Source organism: Calliphora vicina, chromosome 2 (genome assembly GCF_958450345.1).
Source record: "Calliphora vicina chromosome 2, idCalVici1.1, whole genome shotgun sequence".
Lineage (NCBI taxonomy): Eukaryota > Metazoa > Arthropoda > Insecta > Diptera > Calliphoridae > Calliphora > Calliphora vicina.
The window spans coordinates 139,663,296-139,675,888 of record NC_088781.1 but is presented as its reverse complement, the minus strand read 5'-3'; the positions used below and the strand labels follow the sequence as shown (position 1 = coordinate 139,675,888).

Sequence of the window (12,593 nt, the reverse complement as noted above, 5' to 3'; positions counted from 1 at the left end):
TACTTTTAAAGCAAATCCTTACATGCCTACACGCAACTTTGGCGTTTGTAATACACAGAACTTTATAGCCACACATGGACAGAAAAAAGTCCCTTAAAAAGTTTCCTATAAACCGGTAATGGATGCAATTCTGAGTAGTCACAGGTCTTGGGAACCAAAAATGGCATCAAAAAACTCATAAACAAAATAAAAATGAAACATCAACTGTTTTTTAGTTCTTAAAATAGAAAAAAAATGCAAAAATGGTGAACAAAAACCAGCATACAAATAGATTTTTGTGTACACACTCTCAAAAAAATGGAGAGCTTTGCACGTTTTCCAAACGAAAATGAAAAAAAAATCCCTAAATCAAACACTATAAAACATAACAAACTTTTTCTGTTGTTGTTTCAAGCATCCTGCAGTGCCTGCAGTTTAAAGTGGACATGGCTTCCAGTTTGTTTTACAAAACAGCCAGCCATACATGCTGGAGTAGGCAATTTATTGAAATCCTAACAAACACTCACATATTTCGTTTGTTTTTTTGTTTTGTATTCGTACATATGTAGTTATGTAGGTATGTACATGAAAATAGCAATAGCAACGATTGCCCGAAAGTACTGTCTGAGCGATTAATCGGCTTAGGAGGGGTCAACAATGTGACATTTGTACCATAAATGGCCTTTTAACAAATTAGGTTGTATTAAAGGTCAGGGATTTGGAAAAAGCACAAAAAAATTTAAGCTAAAAAACTAACTAAAGATGGCAAATTTCGATAAAAATTAAATAGAATTTTTAAAAGGTACATACATACTACTAACGTTTATTTAATGGTCAATGGAAATATTTATACAGTAACAGTAGTTGGGTAAATTTTGAAATTGATAAAAACCACTTAGGAAACTAAGTTAAATAGCTTTAATCGAAGCTTTTTACTATAAGTTACTAAAAATAAATAGTTCTAAGTCACTTTAGGTATTTCCATATCTATGTCTGTTTAAATCATTCATACGTCCGTAATACATAAAGGAAATTTATAGGAATCACTCAAAAATATTTACCAATGTCCTACGCGACGTTGCATTAAAAACTAGAAAAATCGGTTTAATAAAAAAATTATAGACAAAAGCCACAATTGAAGTAGCCTTTTCCCGATTATCACGATTTTTATTGCCAACCGAACCAGGACTATACCCGATATACGATTTTAAGATATGGCTGTGTACGTCCGTTTGTCTGTCTGTTTGTTGAAAACTCGAAAGGGCCCAAATAACACTTGGGGTCCAAATGACCCAGAACTTTTAAAATCACGAAAATCACAGTCATTTTGAGCCCAAGTGCTCTAAAGGGTTAATTTATATTTTTGTGCTGTTATTGCAAATACTAGATTTCATTTTATATTTTTCTTAAGTTTCATCAAAATCGGAGCAAAAATATATAACATTTCGCTATATTTCCATTAGAAATTCCAAATATTGAAACATTTTACCTTTGACCTTCACGATTTAAGGGTTAACGTTTTCCGATTTTAGGAAAACTTTCAGACTATATTTAAAATTACCTGGAATTACCTGGTCTGAACAAATTTTACTTAAAATTAATAACAGTAAGGAAATTGGGCTCATTCGCCAAAATATGGTCAAAAAATTAGTTTTTCTTGAAAATCGCAAAATTTTTATCTCAGGTACGGAAAAAATTAGGAGGTATTGACATACTTTTTTCACATTTTATTCCCTATTATGTTGTCAATAAATCCCCATGTGATGATCAAAAAATTCTGAAATTTTTTTAAAAAAATTTTTAAAAATTTGAAAATGGTGTTTTGGAACTGCCGCACAGTGGTATGAGAATAAAAAAAGATGGAAATAAATCTGTAACTTCTAAACCCTTACGCCGATTTGAATGAAATTTCACATGCACAAAGAGGAAGTGTAGTCGAATTTAAGTTTTGAATTTGGACCTCATAAGCCCAACAGGAGCGGGATCAGTGGTACCCAAAGTAGAACACCTCGGGTATGTTCAATTTTTAAAATGATCCTATTTCTTCGTTTGTGTTACGATTTAAAAAAAATTACACATCTAGAATCTCCTCGTAGCTATCAATTTATCTTATAGCGCAAAGAGGTAGTGTAGTCGAATTTAAGTTTTGAATTTGGACCTCATAAGCCCACCAGGAGCGGGATCAGTGGTACCCAAAGTAGAACACCTCGGGTATGTGCAATTTTTAAAATGATTCTATTTCTTCGTTTGTGTTACGATTTAAAAAAAATGTCTACCTTATGTTTTTTACGTGTCAAATAAATTAGGGAAAAGTAAACAGCTCGCTGAGAATTTACCTAACATAGAATTTCATAAAAAAGAATGTTGCCTACATAACAACATTTTTATGAATGTAAATAACAGTGTTAGGTAAATTCTCAGCGAGTTGTTTAGTTTTCCCTAATTTATTTGACACGTAAAAAACACAAGGTAGACATGTTATATATCAATGGATAGAGGATTTTGTCTATTTATCAAAAATGTATATAACTTTTGACAATTAAAAAGTTCATGAAATACTTTTTTGAAAAATATGACAAAAAATGCTTTTTATTGAATTTTGCATAGATACAAATTTTTCAAATTGAAATAAAATTTTTATTTATGAATATTTTTTAATGAAATTTCACAGTTATATAGATTTTTCTATTCAAAATGTAAAAATGGAAACAAATTTTGAAATTTGTTATCAGGTATCCCGCAATTCCTAAAAAAATCTTGAAAAATCCCAAAAATGGGATTTTTTCGTTTTTTGGCTACAATATCCATACCAGGGGCGGGCTTATCGGAACCCTTTACAAAATAATTAAGAACTTATTGGGCCATCTAAAATGGGTTACTATATTTTGATATCGAATATGCGATTTGAGAATTTTTGCTCTAAAGTTGAATTTCACATAAAAAATATTTATTTTTTGAATGGACCAGCTCCCGTCGGTATCAAAAATTATAAATGTTTTTTTCATTTAAAATATTTGGCGTAAAGCTAGCTTTTCAAAAAGTAAAAATTCATTATACATCCTGTTAGAAATTTAGAAATTTTTTAGATAACTTAAAAAGAATAAAAGTACTTTTTTCCCAAAAAAATTGCGAAAAATCGCATTTTTTATTTTTTTTAAATTCAAATAAATATAACTTTGGACTCAGCCATGAGTTTTAAACAATTCTTTCTTTATTTGATATATAGATCTATTGTTAATCCTATAAAAGAAAAACGGATAAAATCGGGTCACCAAAAAACTGGAGTAGGGTGGGTAAAAATGTTGAAAATTAAAATTTCAAATGCGAATATCTCCTAAGCTATAAGAGATAATTGATAGCTACGAGGAGATTCTAGATGTGTAATTTTTTTTAAATCGTAACACAAACGAACAAATAGGATCATTTTAAAAATTGAACATACCCGAGGTGTCCTATTTTGGGAACCACTGGTCCCGCTCCTGGTGGGCTCATGAGGTCCAAATTCAAAACTTAAACTCGACTACACTTCCTCTTTGTGCATGTGAAATTTTATTCAAATCGGCGTAAGGGTTTAGAAGTTACAGATTTATTTCCCTCTTTTTTATTCTCATACCACTGTGTGCCGTTAAAAAAATGTTATTTCTTTGGTCATACCTGCAAATAGGTTAACGATATCCTACGAAGACAGAAACTCATATACAAGTAAATATGGATATATTTTAAGTAAAAATTTGCTTTTATTTTAATATATATCAAAAATATGTTAATTTTGATCCTACATTTTTTGTTCTAATTGCCTGAGACACGTTAATGGCCTGGCAAATTTTTAATAACTTTAACATTTTTTGACCGATTTTTGTTTTTTATGTCTCATTAGAGCGACAATTACGTACACATTTCTATTCTTTAAAATTAAATTGCAAAAGTAATTCTTTAATGGCAAAATTTTTACAAAAACTGAAAAAAATGCATTTTTTTCCTTGTAAATGCATCTCAAAATTTCAGAGGGCTTGTGGCACGTCTTTTACCCAACCGATTTACCTAAAAATTTTTCCCTAAGCTCTCATACTTGATTTTAAATGTTATTGTGTTCCCTTCTCATACAAAAAACAAGTGATTTAATGGTAGTCTTACGATTTATCTATGAACTTAGGAACAATAAATTAGACCAGTGATCGGCATATAGAACATGGTTTATAATAACATGTTAATATGTACTTACTATTTCTGTTTTAATCTGACCTGTTATTACTTGAGGCTATGAGAGCTGAGTGAAGTAAGAACCTAAAATAACATTTTTTCGTTTCTTCTAATGCTTCTTGTTGAATATTCAAGTTTCTTATTCAATTTAATTAAATTAAAATAATATAAAAGACAACATTATTGCCACAACTATTATAGAATTAAAACATGACTATGATTGTTGTTATACTGCAGTGATTTTCTGTGATGAATTGCATGAATCTCCATGATGACGTCTAATTAGTTGACAACACAATTTCATAATCCCAAATACAAATGTTGTAGTTCCTTTGATCAATTTGAAAATGTAGCTGACACTTTATTATACATACATATGCATGTACATATGTACATCTGTATGTAGCAACATGTTAATTAAGGACACATGCATGCAACACAAATCTCTGCTTAGAATACAATTACTAATTTCTATTCTAACAAAAAAAAAAGAAAACTCAAAGAAAATGTCATAGTTTATTACTTGTTTAAAGAAGAGAGGATATTCTTTGTATTTTTGAGATTTGTGTTTATTTATATTTTCAATATAAAAATCTAAAAAAATCAGTAAGAATGTTGTTTGTTTGTTTGTTTTATATTTATGATTATTTTTTCTTTTGTGGAATATCTTTGGGTCCTTTGTCGTTGTTAATATTCCATTACAACATAAATATGTATGAAGTTACATTTACCCCAACATAGAAACATACATATCTGCACATTAGTGCCACAATTCGTTAAACAAGATGTGACAGCTGTTGCAACATGTCCTTTTTAACTGACCACGTTTGTATGCTTCATTTTTATTGCTAAAATGTTTTCTCTCTGTATGTTCTTGGTGGATAGTTCTTTTTTTTCACTGCTATAGTTTTTTAATATTTTTATATGTGTTTATTTGTATCCTTATTTGGTAAATTTTAAACAAAAACTAAAAAAAAAACATATATTTTTGTAGCTAAAAGCGACATCTGTGTTTTGTTCTGTTTAAAGTTCTTTTTTTTAGTTCTTTTGCATTTGTTTTATTTGGGAACAAAAGTACGTGCGTTTTTTACCAACCAACTGAATGAATTTTAGAATCCTTTTGAAAATTGTACAAATGTTTGTATCAGCTGTATGAACGTATAGAGAGCATAAGAGAGGGATAGAAGAGAGAAAGTAGTATGTGACATTTAATACATGTTGTACAAGGGAATGTATGTGATCCTGATGGTTTGTTAGATTGCATACTGATTTGTTGCTTTTGTGCAACAAACTGACGACACATGTTATTTGCTAACTCAGCATACAAACAGACACATTTCGACACAAATAATACTACAAGCAAATCCTTACACGTACACAAACATATGTATATAAACATATACACACACACATCCATTGACAAACAAAAACAAAACAGGCCATTTGATTTTCAGTTGTCGTATTCGGGGTTTTTTTCTCTCTCTCATAGTTTGAGCTCAACCCGGATTCGAGTCCTGTATGGGTGTTTGTATCACAGTTCGTTTTGTTTGTGCATGTCAGTTCAAATGTATTTGTTGTCTGTATTGTCAAGCTAATGTTGCTCTATTACTCTAAAAGTCGTTTTGTATTCACATGACATTTGTAACGTATTTTTTGTGTGTGTTTGGTTTTTTTTTCTTATTTATTTCAGAATTTTATTTATAGTTGTTTGTTGTTTTATTATATATTTAGTTTTTGTGATATAAAACCAACAATAAGAAGAAAGGTTTTAGTCAACAAATATTTATCTAAGAATTTAATCAAATATTAAAAGGGTGGCCCTTATTATAGACAACCAAGGTTGTACGACTTCATCAAAAACAAAATGCTAAAAATTTGATCAAAATTGGATAAGAGGTTTCCCACTTGTTTTGAAACTTGGAGTTTTGGCTTATAGTACACATATTAAGGGTACTCATTTAAACGCTTAAGTTTCCCTTTTGTGCAAATGGGCAAATTTGCGCGACATGTTTCATGAACCCACCTTTTCAATTTTGTGCAAGTTTATACAGAAAATTTATATTTGTCAAAAAATACATAAATTCAACAAAAGCTTAAATAATTTTTTTTTCAAATTGTATAAATTTTAATTTTAAAATGTTGAATGAAAGTTAAATCTTTGGAACAAACGGTGGTATACATAGTTTGGAGGACTTTGTTTATGTTCTAGCTGTTGGTTAATGTTTTCATACACAATGTCATTTAATACAATCATTCTGTTCCAAAGTTACACAATTTTCACATACACAAAATTTTTATATTTTATTTGATTTTTATTTCTTTCTTATAAATAAAAGTAAACAAAAGCAGCTGATTCATCAAATGCACAATGAATTCAAGTTTGCGAGTCTAAATTGTCGCGCAAACTTATCGGAGTTGTGCAAACGAATTTCCATATATTTTTTGACATTTCATTTGCGAGAGTGTAAAAATGCACAGATTGCACAGTTTGCGAGGCTTTTAAGCGTTTACATGAGGACCCTTATTTTCAAAAATATTTCAAAACTTAAATGTTGAAAAAAAAAATTAAATTAAAACAATTAAAAAACACAGAGTTATGAGCACAGACATTTTTCTTTTAAAATTTCAATAATTTATATTTGTGAGTGATTTTCGAAAGTTATTTCTGTTGAATTCTTTGTTGATAGGAAAATTTTTAATAGATTTTTGGAAGTGGGCCCTATATGGGAGCTATGACTAATTATGAACCGATCAACATAAAAGCTGATGCGCAATTTCCTCCTTTTTCGAAATAACGGTATATCTCGAAAACAAGAGCTAACTTAAAAACCATTGAAATCAGCTTACTCGAAAAACAGTGTCAAATTCAAGCACAGTGTTATCAGCAGGGCAACCAAAAATATGCAATATCATATTTTTTGCTGTGCGTTGTATAAACATATGAGTTAGTTTTATATCCGTTTCAGAGATTTTTAAGAATTTTGGCATCAATTTGTTAGTGTATATTTTTGCATATTTTGTTCTTTACTGCATATTTTGCGTTTTATAGCATATTTTTGCATATTTAACTCATAACTGCATATTTTTGTTGCATATTTTCTTTTATTTTTCATTATATTATTTTCCTGATATAATTTTATTGTTTGTATTGTAATTTTTCATGTCTATATTTTACTATTTTGTTGAGGTCCAATGATAATTGGTCTAAGCTATTTAATAACAAAAATAGAGTACCCATAATCGACTTATCTTCATAGAATTTTCATTGACCTAAGGGTGCTTAGTTTCCATATAATTCAATTAAATTAAAAATATACACACACAAATATTAAAATTTAACAAATAGTAAAAATACGTAAAAAATTAAAAGAAAATTCCAAAATTGTATGTTATTATGGGCAACTTGATAACAAATTTTTGGATACATTTAAAAGAAGGAATTTAAGGCAGCTTGAGACAGTTATGGTTGAGCATTAATAGTTTACCACTAATATAAAATTTAGTAAGTATTCAACAAATGTTCAGAATATTAAGATCCATCGAAAATTTCGCGTTCGAACCCCATTGATATATGTACTTACATAACTTGTAAAAAAAGTTATTAAGAAATCATTAAAAACAATATACGTGGATATCGATAGACGATACAGGAAGAAACATGGGAATATTGAGTCCCAATGATAAAACTTGAATAAAAAGTTTTTTTTATATTTTTATAATAATTCTATTTAAATTTTAGAAGCCGTATTCAGATATTAATCTAGATATATGATGAATGCTCCAAAATCCATTGCAATTTTTACCATAAAATGACACAGGCTCTTCATTTTTGAAACATTATTTAAATGGTAAAAAAGTTTTTAAAGCTTCATATAGAATAGAAACATTTCGAGAAATTGATTGGGTACATCCTCAGTAGGGATCCTATAAACATTGGGACACATGGATTGAGAAGGTAAAATATTATGCCACTAATTACCAAAAAAAGTTTGAAGTATTATGCAGTTTAAAAGATGAGACAAATCAATTGATTAAGACTGTCTAAGAAACTCGGAAATCCAAAACAAAGATTTTAAAACTTAAGTAAACACATAGCAATTTATTGCTAAATATAATAAAATGAATTGAATCAAACTATTTTCATGTAGTGCCAAATTCACTAAAATCGAAATTTAATTCTATAATAACCAATTTTAATTTATGAGCTCAATATTTTATTTACTTCATATATATTTTTTTAATGAAATGTTGAAATCAAACAATAACCAACTATTTTTAAGTGCATATTTTTTATATGTTATAGCATATTTTTCGTTTTTAAGTGCATATTTTTGGTTGCCCTGGTTATCAGTAATATGCATAAATAATTTGACACTAAATTAGTAGCATACTTTTCAGCGCATTAATATAGATTGTTTGATACGTATGATTATTATTTAATTCCAAATATTAAGTATACGCTTACTGTCGACATTAGCTTTTGAGCAGTAAATATGTAGCATATTTTTGGGAGCAAATTTAATAATTAGGCTGGGCGTATGATCAATATTTATTTCATTTAAATAGTATGTATACGTCATTGTTATAAAGAAATGATGCATGCATATGACGATAATAAAAATATAGAAATCAGAATAATTCTGAAAACACGTTTGCACATTTGAAACGCCAATGATAATTATAAAAATAAACTTGACGCAGGCGTTTTTGAAAAGCAAGCTAATGAAAGGCTGTCAAAATTTAAATCGAAAGTGTAGCTTTTTGGATCGAATAACGTTTTATATCGAGGGTGAAAAATTAAAATAATTCGACGCAGCCGAATATAAAATTTTTATTCAAATTTTATAGAAAACCAATAGGCATTGTTAACAAAATCACTGACAGAAGTCAAATAATTTAAAAAAAGTAATTAAAAATAAATATTTCCTAATAAAGTGTCTGTAATAAAGAGCATTAAAGATACCAAGAAGACCATGGCATCTGAACAATCAGTAACAACAAAGAAAATGGAGGAGGTTTCACAACATACATATATTCACGTAACTCAAAAACAGTTCAGTTTATTGAATAAGCTTAAAAAAGCGAAGTTCCACAATAAAATTATCTTTAATAAAGACAAAAACATTTTTATCGCAAAAAAAATATGTTTTTTTATGCAAAATTTCGAAATTTTTGTTTTTTTTAAACTTTATGAAAAATTGGAAAATGCAGCTATGCTGTTATTTTTTTCCACACGTATAGAAAACAGTTCCAAACAAAACAAGCTCTAAATGATTAAAATCTGTTCACATCATCAGATGTGAACAAATTCATCAGATGTGACAAATGAATAAATAAATATCCAAATATCAAAAATGAATTATGAGCAACTGCTGCGCAATTGCTGCTTCATATTGACAGTCATTGGAAAAACCTTTCTAACTCTAAAACTGTCCATAGAAATCAAAATAATTTCAAGACTAGACCAAGCAAAACCAATTCAAATATATAAAAATGCTATAACTATTGTAACCTCATTCTCTTTAGTACTTTAAAAATGCTATAAAAATCATTCATTATATTCACATTCAATTAAAAATTAGTCCTGTATACCTGTAAAATAAAACAAAAATTTAACTCCTACACCCTTTCCCACCTTACCTACCTTCCTTCTTCTCCAAAATAAAAAAATCCTACTTAATTTTATTTTTTACCAGCAAATGATGATGGTTCATTAAATCTCTTTATGCGCTTACAAATTAGCTAAAGGAAATTTCTTTAGCAAATACTTGTACTTCATCATCCATCCAAACATCCAACCATCCATCCATTCACCATCAACTACAAACACTCTCTAATAATCACTCCATTACAACAATGATTCAATATTTAAGTGCGAACTGATGAGAGTAACAATGAGTTGGTTACACAAAGAAGGAAAGAAAGGACGTGTAATTTGTAGACAAATACTCACGCAGGACACTGACTGTCTGACACACTTAACTACCATCTAAAGAAACGTTAACGAAATCAGGAAATGACAGTGTCAATTGTTAAAACGGTCATGTGCCAGTGGAGGGAGACCAAATAATGGTAGTAGAGTGAAGCAATAGTAAATATTTAAGTAATATTGTCGGTGTGTTTAACCCTTTAGTATAAGGTAATAATTGTTTAATAGAAATATACATAAATTATTCATGGAAGGAGTTTTGCAACCCTTCTCAAGGAGAAATGAAGGAAATAGACACAAATTTAAACACGTGTAAAACAAACAAAAAACAGATTAAATCAGCAACAATTTTTAAGAAACCAACAAATATGTAGGACCTGCGAAAATGTATTTGTATTATTCCTACTTACTACAAAGTGGTGCAAAAGCTGTCACAAAATATCGATGTTTTATAAGTTTAAAGAAAAACCACGTAATTTCATATTTTTTAAAATGTTAATTTAAACCTTTTAGTTTTTTTTCATCCTTTTTTAAAGATGATCACCCTGTCCTCTAAGCCAAATTCGAGTATAGTTTTAAAAATAATTACCATATTTTAGTGTTCTTTAAATATAAATTATATGATTTATTAGTCTTTCTTTTGAGCAAACAATTCAGTACAAATTCAAGCGATCTGCGTACTTCAAGTTATAAATTTTTTGTTGTTGAAAAAAAGAATCTACTCGATTTACAGAAGAATGGGAGTCGTCCCCTTTCACCTGATTTTTATACTACAAGAGATAAGTTATTACGCTGTGGTATGTTTAAGAAGGTTTGGAACAACACATGAATTCCCAGTTTCTCACAATTGCATATTTTGTTTGTTTACATATCTGTTCAGATGAATATGGGGCTATGGAAAAATTTTGAAAAAAGCACTGAAGAATTATTCCATTAAAACAGACATCAGTAATCCACGAGTTTTCGTTTTTGTCGATTAATCTCTTTGAGAGTTGGAAGTAATGGGTGTTTTTGCATGATACGTGAATTATTGCCCCAGAAATACAAATTTTACTTGCTTACGTGTCCATCCAGAAGAATTTGGGGCTCATTTAAAATTTCTCAAAAACCACTAACGAATTATGCCGTAAAAACAGTCAAGAGTATTCATGAGTTTCCTAGGAATATACAGTTCCATGGCTTATAGTAAATTCTGTAACTGTTTACTTCGCAAACACAAACTTCGAATTTCTGTCATTTGCAAACCTTATAGAATCGTCTGGTGTGATAAATATTGGTTCACTTTTTGTTTGTTTGTTATAAAATAAGTCTTTTTTTAAAATGTTCTAATAATATTTTCTTGTAATTTAATTTTTGTTTAAAATTAATATTGCGTAAAAATACAAACCTTGCATTGCTGTGTAAAAATTTTATTTTTGGGTAAAAATAGAATTTTCATGTAAAAATAGAATTTTCATGTAAAAATAGAATTTTCATGTAAAATTTGTATTTTAACAAATAAAATTGTTGTTTAGAAATAATTTTTTTTTTATAAAAATACATTTTCTGCGAAAAAAAAATTCCATTATATAAATTCCTGTATAAAAATTTTATTTTTGTGTAAAATTAAAATTTTTAGTAAAATAAAAATTTTGTGTAAAAATTAATTTTTTGTGTAAAATTGGAAGTGTTGTCTAAAATTACAACTTTTGAATAACATATGTGTTTTGAGTAAAAATACATTTTTGTAGTAAAAATACAATTTTTGTGTACAAATATAATTTCTGTAATATAAAAAAAAACAAAAATTTTTAGTAAAATAAAAGTTTTGAGTAAAAATTAATTTTTTGACCAAAAATACAAATTTTTTGTGGAAAATTGAAAGTGTTGTGTAAAATTACAACTTTTGAGTACATATTTGTGTTGACTAAAAATACATTTTTGTAGTAAAAATACAATTTTTGTGTACAAATATAATTTCTGTCATAAATAAACAAACATTTTTAATAAAACCAAGCAATTAAAAGCAAATAAGTATAACAAAAGCTGTTGATTTTCTATTTTTTTTATTTTAAAAAAACCTCAAAATTTAATTTTTTTTTATGTAAATACACAATTTTTGTATTTCAATATAATTTTTATATAAAAATAAAACTTTTGTGTAAAAACAAAATGTTAGTGTTAAAATCGAATTTTTGTGTGCAAATATAAATTCTGTAATACAATTCAAAAAACAAAATTTTTATGTAAAAACTAAATTTTTGTGTAAAAATACTACTTTTGTGTAAAAATAATATTTTTGTGTAAAAATACTATTTTGTGTAAAAATACTATTTTTGTGTGAATTTGAATAATATTAATATTAAACAGTTTTATAAATCTCCCCTATTATATTTTAAATTTAAACTTAATTTCGTATTTGCCTATCTGGCTAACAACTAATAAGTTAAGCCATATATAGATAATTATTATTTCTTATGATTAAATTTTTGTAATCATTATATAT

At 27.9% G+C, this 12,593-nt stretch overlaps 1 protein-coding gene across 1 annotated transcript in view; it reads left to right on the top strand.

Annotated features, from left to right (window-relative positions):
- Positions 1 to 12,593, top strand: part of DIP-zeta (Dpr-interacting protein zeta) — a 136,752-nt gene that overhangs the window by 85,918 nt on the left and 38,241 nt on the right. The gene's annotated exons all lie outside the window — the stretch shown is intronic.